Here is a 14,488-nt window from a genome sequence, read left to right on the forward strand (position 1 = left end):
TGTCACTGTCGCTGTCAGCAAAGGTTTGATACAGTGTTCTAGCTTTTGTGCAGTTAACGTTCGTATCCAGCGTGATGTTTTTTTTTCTGCAGTCATTAATCCACAAAGCTAAACCAGACTCCATCCTTACCACGGTCTTGTTGCGGACAGTTGCAACCCTTTTTGCATCCTTATTAAAACTTATTGCTGCTGTCGTCCTTATGTTATTTTCCTCCTTCTTTATGGAACGAACGGAAGATTCATTAATTCCGTAATGGCGACCTACAGCCGCATAGCTTCTACCTTCCTTTAGCATGTCCAGAAGTTTAACTTTTTCTGCAATAGTTAGCATCTTCCTCTGCCTTTTGGGCCCGACCGCAAGTGCCTTTGTCGGTGCAGAACGTTTTGTCGACATTATGGGTTTTAGAGAAACTTGAAATTGCAAGAGAATTAGCAAACTTCAATTTGGCAAGAGGTTTTACGTACGTGTACATATTAAACCATAACGTTATTGACACACTGGTAGAGAAGACGCGGAGAGACTGTTTAGCTAATCAGAATGCAGAACACAATGCATGATGCAAATCCGTGAAGCAGCAAGACCGTGAAAAGTGAACGGCGTTATAGCGAGGGTTCACTGTAGAGGCATCGCGTTGCATTGCCTCCATACTGAACGCCGAGCAATAACAATACAGAGGCATCGCGTTGCATTGCCTCTATAATAAACACGAACAATAACAATATAGAATTAACGCGTTGCATTGCCTCTATAATAAACACGAGCGATAACAATATAGAAGCAACGCGTTGCATTCCCTCTATAATAAGTACGCAGAATAGTATGTAGAAGCAACGCGTTGCATTTCCTCTATAATAAACGGTGAGCAACAACAATATAGCAGCAGCACGTTGCATTGCCTCTATAATAAGTACGCACAATAACAATATAGAGACATCGTGTTGCATTGCCTCAAAAATAAACGCGCATTCAAACAACATAGAAGCAAAGCGTTGCATTGCCTCTATAAAAAAGACGAGCAACAACAATATAGAAGCATCGCGTTGCATTGCCTCTATAATAAACGCGAGCAATAACAATATAGAGGCATCGCGTTGCATTGCCTCTATAATAAACGCAAACAATAACAACATAAAAACAACGCTTTGCATTGCCTCTATAATAACTATGCACAATAACAATACAGAGGCCTTGCGTTGCATTGCCTCCGTGATAAACATGAGCAATAACAATATAGAAGCAACGTGTTGCATTGCCTCTATAATAAACACGAGCAATAACAATACAGAAGCAACGCGTTGCATTGCCTCTATAATAAGTACGCACAATAGTAATATAGAAGCAACGCGTTGCATTGCCTGTATACTAAACGCGCATGAAAACAATATAGAAGCAACGCGTTGCATTGCCCCTATATTAAACGTCAACAATAACAACATAGAAGCAACGCGTTGCATTGCCTCTATAATAAGTATGCACAATAACAATATAGAGGCTTTGCGTTGCATTGCCTCTATGATAAACACGAGCAATAACAATATAGAAGCAACGCGTTGCATTGCCTCTATAATAAACGCACAGGAAAACAATATAGAGGCATCGCGTTGCATTGCCTCTATAATAAGTACGCACAATAGTAATATAGAAGCAAGCGTTGCATTGCCTCCATAACAAATACGAGCAATGACACCATAGAAGCAACGCGTTGCATTGCCTCTATAATAAGTACGCACAATAACAATATACAGGCATCGCATTGCATTGCCTCTATAATAAACGCCGAGCAAAAACTATACAGAGGCATCGCGTTGCATTGCCTCTATAATAAACACGAGCAATAACATTATAGAATTAACGCGTTGCATTGCCTCTATAATAAACACGAGCGATAACAATATAGAAGCAACACGTTGCATTGCCTCTATAATAAGTACGCAGAATAGTAATGTAGAAGCATCACGTTGCATTGCCTCTATAATAAACACGAACAATAACAATATAGAATTAACGCGTTGCATTGCCTCTATAATAAGTACGCAGAATAGTAATGTAGAAGCAACGCGTTGCATTGCCTCTTTTATAAACACGAGCAATAACAACATCGCAGCAACGCGTTGCATTGCCTCTATGATAAACACGAGCAATAACAATATAGAAGCAACGCGTTGCATTGCCTCTATAATAAACGCACAGGAAAACAATATAGAGGCATCGCGTTGCATTGCCTCTATAATAAGTACGCACAATAGTAATATAGAAGCAAGCGTTGCATTGCCTCCATAACAAATACGAGCAATGACACCATAGAAGCAACGCGTTGCATTGCCTCTATAATAAGTACGCACAATAACAATATACAGGCATCGCATTGCATTGCCTCTATAATAAACGCCGAGCAAAAACTATATAGAGGCATCGCGTTGCATTGCCTCTATACTGAACGCCGAGCAATAACAATACAGAGGCATCGCGTTGCATTGCCTCTATAATAAACACGAGCAATAACATTATAGAATTAACGCGTTGCATTGCCTCTATAATAAACACGCAGAATAGTAATGTAGAAGCATCACGTTGCATTGCCTCTATAATAAACACGAACAATAACAATATAGAATTAACGCGTTGCATTGCCTCTATAATAAGTACGCAGAATAGTAATGTAGAAGCAACGCGTTGCATTGCCTCTTTTATAAACACGAGCAATAACAACATCGCAGCAACGCGTTGCATTGCCTCTATAATAAGTGCGCATAATAAAAATATAGAGGCATCGTGTTGCATTGCCTCAATAATAAATGCGCATCAAAACAATATAGAACCAAAGTGTTGCATTGCCTCTATAAAAAAGACGAGCAACAACAATATAGAAGCAACGCGTTGCATTGCCTCCATAATAAACGCGAGCAATAACAATATAGAGGCATCGCGTTGCATTGCCTCTGTAATAAACGCGAACAATAACAAGATAAAAGCAATGCGTTGCGTTGCCTCTATAATAACTATGCACAATAACAATACAGAGGCCTTGCGTTGCATTGCCTCCATGATAAACACGAGCAATAACAATATAGAAGCAACGCGTTGCATTGCCTCTATAATAAGTACGCACAATAGTAATATAGAAGCAACGCGTTGCATTGCCTGTATAATAAACGCGCATGAAAACAATATAGAAGCAACGCGTTGCATTGCCCCTATAATAAACGCGAACAATAACAACATAGAAGCAACGCGTTGCATTGCCTCTATAATAAGTATGCACGATAACAATATAGAGGCCTTGCGTTGCATTGCCTCTATGATTAACACGAGCAATAACAATATAGAAGCAACGCGTTGCATTGCCTCTATAATAAACACGAGCAATAACAAAATAGAAGCACCGCGTTTTATTGCCTCTATAATCAGTACGCAAAAAAAGTAATATAGAAGCAACGCGTTGTATTGCCTCTATAATAAGTACGCACAATAGCAATATAGAGGCATCGCGTGGCATTGCCTATATAATAAAAGCCGACAAATACCAATCTATTGGCATCACGTTGCATAGCCTCTATAATAAACGCCGAGCAATAACAATATAGAGGCATCGCGTTGTATTATCTCTATAATAAACACGCATGAAAACAATATAGAAGCAACGCGTTGCATTGCCTCTATACTTAACACGAGCAACAACAATATAGAAGCAACACGTTGCATTGCCTCTATAATAAACGCAGACAAATAACAATATAGAGGCATTGCGTTGCATTGCCTCTATAATAAACCCGCAGGAAAACAATATAGAGACATCGTGTTGCATTGTCTCTATAATAAACGCACATGAAAACAATATAGAAGGAAAGCGTTGCATTGCCTCTATACTAAAAACGAGCAACAACAATATAGAAGCAACACGTAGCATTGCCTCTATTATAAACGCCGAGCAATAACAATATAGAGGCATCGCGTTGCATTGCCTCTATAATAAACGCCGAGCAATAACAATATAGAGGCATCGCGTTGCATTGCCTCTATAATAAACGCCGACAAATAACAATATAGAGGCATCGCGTTGCATTGCCTCCATTATAAACGCGCAGGAAAACAATATAGAGGCATCGCGTTGCATTGCCACTATCATAATCGCGCACAAAAACAATATAGAAGCAAAGCGTTGCATTGCCTCTATAATAAATGCTGAGCAATAATAATATAGAGGCATCGCGTTGCATTGCCTCTATAATAAAGGCTGAGCAATAACAACATAGGGGGATCTTGTTGCATTGCCTCTATAATAAACGCGCAGGAAAACAATATAGAGGCATCGCGTTGCATTGCCTCTATAATAAACGCGAGCAATAACAATATAGAGGCATTGCGTTGCATTACCTCTATGATAAACACGAGCAATAACAATAAAGAAGCAACGTGTTGCATTTCCTCTATAATAAACGGCGAGCAACAACAATATAGAACCAACGCGTTGCATTGTCTCTATGATAAACGCCGAGCAATAACAAAATAGAGGTATCGCGTTGTATTGCCTCTATAATAAACGCAAACAATTATAACATAGAAGCAACGCGTTGCATTGCCTCTAAAATAAGTATCCACAATAACAATACAGAGGCCTCGCATTGCACTGCCTCTATGATAAACGCCGAGCAATAACAATATAGAGGCATCGCGTTGTATTGCCTCTATAATAAACGCTGAGCAATAACAATATAGAAGCAACAGGTTGCATTGCCTCTATAATAAACGCGCAGGAAAACAATATAGAGGCATCGCGTTGCATTGCCTCTAAAATAAACGCGCATCAAAACAATATAGAAGCAAAGCGTTGCATTGCCTCTATAATAAACACGAGCAATAACAATATAGAAGCAACGCGTTGCATTGCCTCCATAATAAACGCGAGCAATAATATTATAGAGTTATCGCGTTGCATTGCCTCTATGATTAACACGAGCAATAACAATATAGAAGCAACGCGTTGCATTTCCTCTATAATAAACGGTGAGCAACAACAATATAGAACCAACGCGTCGCATTGCCTCTATGATAAACGCCGAGCAATAACAATATAGAGGCATCGCGTTGTATTGCCTCTATAATAAACGCCGAGCAATAACAATATAGAAGCAACACGTTGCATTTCCTCTATAATAAACGCCGAGCAACAACAATATAGAACCAACGCGTTGCATTGCCTCTATGATAAACGACGAGCAATAACAATATAGAAGCATCGCGTTGCATTTCCTCTATAATAAACACGAGCAATAACAATATAGAAGCAAAGCGTTGCATTTCCTCTATAATAAACGCCGAGCAATAACAATATAGAGGCATCGTGTTGCATTGCCTCTATAATAAACGCGCATGAAAACAATATAGAAGCAACGCGTTGCATTGCCTCTATAATAAACGCCGAGCAATAACAATATAGAGGCATCGCGTTGCATTGCCTCTATAATAAACGCCTAGGAATAACAATATAGAGGCATCGCGTTGCATTGCCTCTATAATAAACACGAGCAATAACAATATAGAAGCAACGCTTTGCATTTCCTCCAAAATAAACGCTGAGTAACAACAATAAAGAACCACCGCGTTGCTTTGCCTCTATGATAAACGCCGAGCAATAACAATATAGAGGCATCGCGTTGTATTGCCTCTATAATAAACGCCGAGCAATACCAATATAGAAGCAACGCTTTGCATTTCCTCTAAAATAAACGCTGAGCAACAACAATAAAGAACCAACGCGTTGCATTGCCTCTATGATAAACGCCGAGCAATAACAATATAGAGGCATCGCGTTGTATTGCCTCTATAATAAACGCCGAGCAATACCAATATAGAAGCAACACGTTGCATTTCCTCTATGATAAACGCTGAGCAACAACAACATAGAACCAACGCGTTGCATTGCCTCTATGATAAACGCCGAGAAATAACAATATAGAGGCATCGCGTTGCATTGCCTCTATAATAAACGCGCATGAAAACAATATAGAAGCAACGCGTTGCATTGCCTCTATAATAAACACGAGCAACAATATAGAAGCAACGCGTTGCATTGCCTCCATAATAAACGCGAGCAATAATATTATAGAGTTATCACGTTGCATTGCCTCTATAATAAACGCTGAGCAATAACAATATAGAAGCAACGCGTTGCATTTCCTCTATAATAAACGGTGAGCAACAACAATATAGAACCAACGCGTCGCATTGCCTCTATGATAAACGCCGAGCAATAACAATATAGAGGCATCGCGTTGTATTGCCTCTATAATAAACGCCGAGCAATAACAATATAGAAGCAACACGTTGCATTTCCTCTATAATAAACGTCGAGCAACAACAATATAGAACCAACGCGTTGCATTGCCTCTATGATAAACGCCGAGCAATAACAATATAGAAGCATCGCGTTGCATTTCCTCTATAATAAACACGACCAATAACAATATAGAAGCAAAGCGTTGCATTTCCTCTATAATAAACGCCGAGCAATAACAATATAGAGGCATCGTGTTGCATTGCTTCTATAATAAACGCGCATGAAAACAATATAGAAGCAACGCGTTGCATTGCCCCTATAATAAACACGAGCAACAACAATATAGAACCAACGCGTTGCATTGCCTCTATAATAAACGCCGAGCAATAACAATATAGAGGCATCGCGTTGCATTGCCTATATAATAAACGCCTAGGAATAACAATATAGAGGCATCGCGTTGCATTGCCTCTATAATAAACACGAGCAATAACAATATAGAAGCAACGCTTTGCATTTCCTCTAAAATAAACGCTGAGCAACAACAATAAAGAACCAACGCGTTGCATTGCCTCTATGATAAACGCCGAGCAATAACAATATAGAGGCATCGCGTTGTATTGCCTCTATAATAAACGCCGAGCAATACCAATATAGAAGCAACACGTTGCATTTCTTCTATAATAAACGCTGAGCAACAACAATATAGAACCAACGCGTTGCATTGCCTCTATGATAAACGCCGAGAAATAACAATATAGAGGTATCGCGTTGCATTGCCTCTATAATAAACACGCATGAAAACAATATAGAAGCAACGCGTTGCATTGTCTCTATAATAAACACGAGCAACAACAATATAGAACCAACGCGTTGCATTGCCTCTATAATAAACGCCGAGCAATAACAATATAGAGCATCGCGTTGCATTGCCTCTATAATAAACGCCGAGCAATAACAATATAGAAGCAACACGTTGCATTTCCTCTATAATAAACGCTGAGCAACAACAATATAGAACCAACGCGTTGCATTGCCTCTATGATAAACGCCGAGCAATAACAATATAGAAGCAACACGTTGCATTTCCTCTATAATAAACGCCGAGCAATAACAATATAGAGGCATCGCGTTTTATTGCCTCTATAATTAACGCACATTAAAACAATATAGAGGCCACGCTTTGCATTGCCTTTATAATAAACTCACACACAATGACAATATAGAGGCAATGCAACGCGTTGCTTCTATATTGTTATTGTGCGCGTTTATTTGCTGCTTAGACCCCAATAATGATTTTAACACTAACAAAAACAATGGGTTCCTTCCTTATTTATTTGTTCGGACGCCCTCTGGGCATCCAGGCTAATTACTCTGTTCTACTCTCCATTGTTTCGGCCCGGGTGTCTTTCCCGGGTGGACCAGTTTCTATGTGTATTGTTGGGTTTGAAATAAACTGTTTTGTGAAAATTGTCTTCAGTTTCTCCAATACACTGGCCACGTAGGGGAAAGTCGATCTTCTGATCGTTTATAAATCCCTCTATTATCTAGCCCCTTCATATATCTCTGAGCTCCTCACCCCTTACATCACCACCAGAACCCTCAGATCCTCAGACCGTGGTATATTTGCAGTGCCACATTTGGGGGAAAAAAGACAGGGGACCAGGCCTTTTCTGTTTCAGCCCAGCGGCTCTGGAACAGCTTGCCAGAGATTATTAGGAGTTCCAATTGTTGAGGCTTTTAAGAAGCACCTCAAGACTCATCTTTATTCCCTGCCTTTCAATGGCATTTGCTTTATTTCCTCATCTGGTTAGCTTGGGTGTTAATAGTTTTTCATTTGTTGAGACAATTATGTTGATCTGAAATTTGTATGTTTATATGACATGTTGAATGTGAAGCACTTCGGTGCAAATGCTCTTTGCTTTTTAAGGTGTTATATAATTGAAGTAAACTTAATCCAGTGACATAACATCTGGCAAACGGCAATGGTGAAGCTCTGTGTTGTAACAGTAAAATTCAGATGGATGTCAAGCCTTTGAAATTCCTTTCACCATCAGTGTTAAACCTTACATATTGTTCGTATTAGAGACCTCCTTTAAATTATCATAACTGTTTATTGCTTTATGACCCCTTTAATATCTAAAAGTCAACCATATGCATGAGGGTGGAAAACTTGTCACCAGTTTGGTTTGACCAATGCTGCTGAAGCTCATTTGATATCATCTGGCAATTTTCCCCTACACATGCGGATGTGGTCATTTCTTGCTTCTTCTTCTCCCAGATCTTCATTTGTTTTCCAAGTTGTTGGTTTGTCTGCATTTCTTCAGAGTGTATCCAACTGCTAATGGATTGCAGCTGCACTTCCTGGCTACCTGATAGCAGCTGTACCCTCCTGGCTGGTATTTTCAGATGCTTCCTGTGTTGGGTTCCTTGTCTTTGCAGTGTCTGTCTCTGAACTACTTGTGCTGTCTTAATATAGACAGGAAGTGCAGCATCAACAACAAACAAACAAAAAAAAAAAAAAAAACAGGCATAACCTTCATTAGTGGATCACAAGTATCACAAAGTATTTTTTGGACCGACTTTAAGTTTTTAAATGGCTTTTATGATTTGTTTAGCAGTTTGTCTTTGACTGTGTTTAAATAAATTGCACTTGAAGACCTAAGAGTGACTCCTAATGCAATTTTTCACAAATACATGGGGTGTCAGAAAACTTATTTCCCCTCACCCCTGTATAGTAAATGGTTGACTTTAAATGAACAATGCTAGCTAGCTCACTGACATTTACTCCAGGTTTTGTTCAACTCCCTTAAAATAGCTTCTTATTCAAAAAATAAAATGATATATTATATATATATATATATATATATCTCAAACTGTAACAAATTCACTTTATTACTGAACAGAAATGGCTTGACATTACATTAACCATCTATATTCTGAGACCTAAATATAACAAAATGTGACTATGCAGGTCACCATAGTATTAACATTGCATGAAACCCTGAAGATTAACCAGCAGCATTTGGAGCAACTTGTTGCCCAAGTCACGGCATACTCCTGATGAGACAGAGGCTCTTCTGGTGTATCTCCTTCCAGACCTGGACCAGGGAATCAGGGTGCTACAGGACTGTTTGAGTCACAACTTGGTGGCGTCAGACATACCAGGTCAGGCAAGTGTGGCCAAGCCAGTCGCAGATCGGTGCAGACTCAAACTAGTTTCTGATCTGCATCACCCTGATGTTTCTGAAAATGAAGGAAGCCCAGTTTCAGCTGTTACAGAATAGTTATGTTCAAGGAGTTGGTCTATTGCCCTAAAATGGCCTGGTAATGTTTCCAGCCAGCCTTCAAAGAAGGTTGTGACAAGTCCACTGGGATGGTTATTTTATGGTCAATTCCACAGCAATTCAGGAACAAAGCATCCTGAAAGCCTTGGTATATGACCAAAGTTAATACATCAAGCACTTGTAAGGTGTATACACACACACACACACAAAATACTTAAAGCACACATGAGCACCTGTCCAATATTGTGTAGGTCTGTTAATTCAGGTTAATGTGCATTTTAAAAAATACAAATTTTGGGCGCACACGCACACACAATTTGTATTTCTTAAAATAATAATTAATAGACTTTACTGCTGTGCCATGACAGTTTAAGTTGGAAGTTGACTAGTAGCCAATCACGTGACAACAAAGAAGCCTCAAGAGAGATGGAGAGTCCAGTGTGTCATTGCAGCAAACTAGCCACGGTGTGGAAATTCAACACTAACAGAGGAATGGTCTAAATCTTCTTAGCAACAGCCAATTACCAACTTAACCCGTAGTAACAGAGAGAAGGAGGCTGCAAATCAGCAATTTGCTATTTAATTTTAATTGTCTTGCACGAAAAAGGCTTTGGAGATATATCACTTTAAACAAAGTTCGATACATCATCTTACAACAAGCTGTAATCCACTATTGGATGCCATTGACTGCTGATTTATATAGGATAAATACATCCGGAGCACACACTATTGATAAGCTCATGCTTCTATGTTGTGTTGCGTGCGATTAGTTGACTCCACTGCTGTGGTTGTAGAGTGCGATTTTTCCCACAATAGATTGTGTTCAAGCTCCGCTCTGTACATGCGCGCTGGTGTCTGAGGGAGCGACTGCTGCTGCCTCTCCAGAAATGAGTCGCATAACCGTGAATTATTCTGTGCAGTAATCAGACATGGTTTTATTGATGATAAAAATTTGAAATGGTAATGCTAACCGTCCGGAATTTTACCACAGTTTATCAGCTTAAGAGACAGAATAGAAATTAGATCTAGGATAACAATGTTAAGTAGTTGGAAATGGCAAATACATGAGTAATTCAAGTTTAACAAAAAAAAAAAAAAAAAAAAAGGCATTTTTTGCCTCGAGTATTCCTTTAATCATCAATTTCGTTTAAGTGGTCACTTGCGTTCTGCTCCAGGATCGTGTTCTACGTGGACTAAACAATGACAGATGCCATGCTTGAGTCAAAAAGTTGGCGCTATGGAGGACAGCAAAGAGAGCATCTGAAAATGGAAAAAGGTGTCTAAAGTTTGGGATCACTTTAAACTGAAAACAAAAACAACTAAAACAGAGCCTCGTGCAGTGTGTGTACTGCAAAATTGAACTGGCCTACCACAACAGCACTTCGATGATTCAACATCTTGAGTGGGAACCAGACCAGCTCATCCGAAGGCAGCACAAGGTAAATGCCCGTCTTCCACTCAACAGTAGCTTAACATTAGCCAATTTAGCGTGATTGCTAGCTGAGAAATACAGTAGCACGGCTTTAAATGTAAGCTACGCATTTGTTGTAGTCTATAGTAATGCGAGTCTCGATGATGGCTAGTCCAAATGTGGTAAAAGAAAGCAGTGCACGAGAATAGCATTTTAATAATTTAAAATGCCGTACATAAACACATATTAGGCTATTACTTAAAGTAGATATGTAATCAGTTTGATTTAAAGTGAGCTGGGCTAGATGGCAGTATGGCTTTGTGTCAATTTCATTGGCCTAAATTCCAATTACTCAATTAAACGCTGAAATATTTGGTAGACAACTTGACTTCAAAAAGAATCGATAGCTGCAGCCCTAGTTGAAAACATGAAATGGGAATTACAAACTTGAATATGTCATCTTCCATTTATATATCGATATCCAAAATGCATCTTCTCCAAAGCTTGCCCTTGAAACAAATCTCAACCACCTAATAATATGGTTGCAGATATTACAATCATGTCATTACAGGATTCTGTATTTGCAGAAAGACAACTTTACTTACCACTTACACAAATTTGTGTCTTGTGCTCTTGCCATCACTATGACCTATACACAAATCACAACTTTCAGTAAAATGTCAATTTCATTGGCCTAAATACAAAAATGTCAAGTATTTCATATCAAACAGAAAATCACTGAATGTTAACTGTGTACATAAATACCCCCAGATCAAAATATTCATCTGTATGGAAATGACACTTCATCCTCAATTTAAAAAATATGCCCTGGTTCAAGTTACTCCCTCTTGAGTAGCAAGATTTCAATAGAATATGGAAACTTGAGTACTTGCCATGTGTTCTGCAGTAATATCCCACAAGGTTCATGAGTGAACATGTGGGTAAAGCTAAACTCCAGATTTACTCTCCGAGGCATTTCCAACGACACAACCCTACAGAAAAAGGCATGTCGGGATAGACCTCAGCTTTCCCCAGTTACCACTGATCCAGTTGCTTCCAACTGCAACACTCACCTGGTTGCTGTATTGCAGCTCAACCCCCACATTAGGAGGTCATGCACTGCTGTAGCAGAACCCTGCAATTAAGTAAAACAATTGGAAGTTGTTTTAAAACAGATTAATAAAGTCAAAGATTTTAAGTGGAAGGGGAGTTCCAACTGTACTCTAATTAACTTATTGCATTTACTGATCCATGGAGTCCCCAAAGTAGGTGGACTTCCCGTGATAGAACATATGAATCCAAGAATATCAAGTCTTACATGAATCAACTGTCATGACCATAATTTGCAAAGAGTGCAACTTGTATACCAAGGACAAAACATTGCAGAGTAGCCCAGTATGCTTATTGGTACAGATGCATAAATAGCATGAAGTGTGTGTTTCAACAAATATACCAGGACTCCGAACACAAGCAGAATGGAGACCAACGATGCCAGGTGTTGATTTTGTCTTGCACCGAAATTTGAACAACCCAGCGGATGAAACCACTGGCTGCAGATACCACACAGTGCAATCATTTTATAACATATTACTACTGGCAGTTATGTCACTGTATTTTGTCATCATTTACTTACATTAAATTGTGGGATTACGGCATATCAAGACAGAATACCTGTAGATGGGGGAGGAGGGCACAAGTGGGAATGTTTTTCCATAACCATCATTATATTCAGGTATTAATGCAGAATATTGTTCAGAGAGGCAACTGTCACTCACATTTCAGAGCAGTTGAACATATTTAGCCAATCATCATCATCATCATCGCTTAAACAAAACTAATTCTGTAATCCTACTTACCAAGATAGTCGCAGGAAACTGCCAATACCTGGTGGACAGCAAATCAGCACAGTTTAAATAAAATAGCTTTTCACAAAAAAAAAAAAAAATTAAATCTGTCCATTCCCATTAGTAGCACTGCTGCAGAGAATCAACAGTGAGTTGCAAGAGAATCAATTACTCTATGCACTGTATGAGCTCTATGGTCCACTTCACAAGACCAGACCGCATACTGTGCCAACAACATAGTTGGTACCCATTTTAATGAAATGCAGTTTGTATCATTTGCACATTAATTTGGAATGAAACCAATTTCCATTGTACTTTTGCAATACTTTTATATCAATACGTCTGAAAAACTACCTCACCTAAAAAATTTTCAGTGATTTAAGTCCCCCCGGTGGATAACAAATGTACATCACACGAGTAATTTAGATTTGCTACAGTCAACATCTCCATTGTACATTACAATTGTCCACATCAAGGTTTTGTGGATGAATTATTAAAAATGAGCTACTGATGTAAAGAAAATCTGACCTCCTGTACCAGAGTGGCAGTAGTCACTGTAGGATAATTGATGCCTGTCCCATTTAGATTTCCTGCAAAACAAAAGGCTGAATTTACAACCAGGAAGGGTTGCAATTTAGCTATGCATGTAAAACAGCTTGTCAATTAATTTAAAGTTCATTCATAAGGCAAGTGTGCCAGGCCTCATTGTCACCATTCAGCAACTAACATGCAGTGAGGTGCAAGCAAAACCTGATATTCTATAGCCACTGCTGCCCTGGGATCACCTCACCACAAAGGAAAATCCCACTCAATAATTTAGACTGTGGCATGGAGATATAGGGCACACTATCATAAAAACTGGAGTTCCAAGAGGGGAGGAAAAAAAAAATAGAAGTAGATTAAAACAGTGACTTTATATGTGTAGATAACACAACTTCACCCATTTGAAATGCTGGCCTCAATGCACTTTCAAGTTTTCTGCAGGTTATTAACATATTAGTGTTAACATATTGGTAGTGCAGAGTCGGTGTAGTTTAGTTCAAGCTGCCACCACATATGTGTTGCTCGACCCACGTGGTTTTCAGCTTGAACTATCGTTGCAAGGCCGCTTAAAAAAAAAAAAAAAAAAAAAGTACGTTACCATTCCAAAAATACCAAAGGTTGCCGAAACGTGTGTTTGAGTGTATATACACTGTAAATGTTAAAAATGTAGGTCTTAACATTTAACATCAATCGGAAACATTTTTAGGCCGAGGGAATCAACTCGTGGGGCCTGTTTGATGGAAATGCAACGGCCAAATAAAAATACTGATCAATGTTCGTCAAGTGTCTTGTAAGTGACTTCTCTGACGTGTCTGTCGGGGAGCAGCCTACTAACTAAATTATATTTACTTACCGGTTACACGAAATTTCCTGCATTTCCGCTTGAAGCACTGAAGAGATGTAGGAGGAAAAGAGAACGACTTGAGCGGCACACAATCTTTTATAGGATCCGTTGCGTCAGTTGAAGACGCTTTACGTCTCACAGTTCTGCATTCAAAGGACCTCGGAAATCTTAGTTTTTCTACGCTAAAGACCAATCTACCCGATACCGACCGATTGAGTCACTGCCCTCAGTCAAAACTGCGTAAAGAAGCCAAAGCCTTTTAATATGAACATATTCACGTT

At 39.1% G+C, this 14,488-nt stretch overlaps 1 long non-coding RNA gene and 2 other non-coding genes across 3 annotated transcripts; all 3 read right to left on the reverse strand.

Annotated features, from left to right (window-relative positions):
* Positions 1-9,149: 9,149 nt before the first annotated feature.
* Positions 9,150-14,340, reverse strand: LOC125019597. Its single transcript, XR_007114098.1, has 7 exons — positions 14,217-14,340; positions 13,349-13,410; positions 12,833-12,860; positions 12,610-12,647; positions 12,050-12,111; positions 11,582-11,625; positions 9,150-9,524 (listed from the first exon to the last, which is right to left on the reverse strand). It is a non-coding gene; the product is annotated as an uncharacterized LOC125019597 (long non-coding RNA).
* LOC125020638 lies at positions 11,871-12,002 on the reverse strand. The gene has a single exon (XR_007114238.1). It is a non-coding gene; the product is annotated as a small nucleolar RNA SNORA18 (small nucleolar RNA).
* LOC125020633 lies at positions 12,410-12,547 on the reverse strand. The gene has a single exon (XR_007114233.1). It is a non-coding gene; the product is annotated as a small nucleolar RNA SNORA8 (small nucleolar RNA).
* Positions 14,341-14,488: the final 148 nt, after the last annotated feature.

Source organism: Mugil cephalus, chromosome 14 (assembly GCF_022458985.1).
Source record: "Mugil cephalus isolate CIBA_MC_2020 chromosome 14, CIBA_Mcephalus_1.1, whole genome shotgun sequence".
NCBI classification, from domain to species: domain Eukaryota; kingdom Metazoa; phylum Chordata; class Actinopteri; order Mugiliformes; family Mugilidae; genus Mugil; species Mugil cephalus.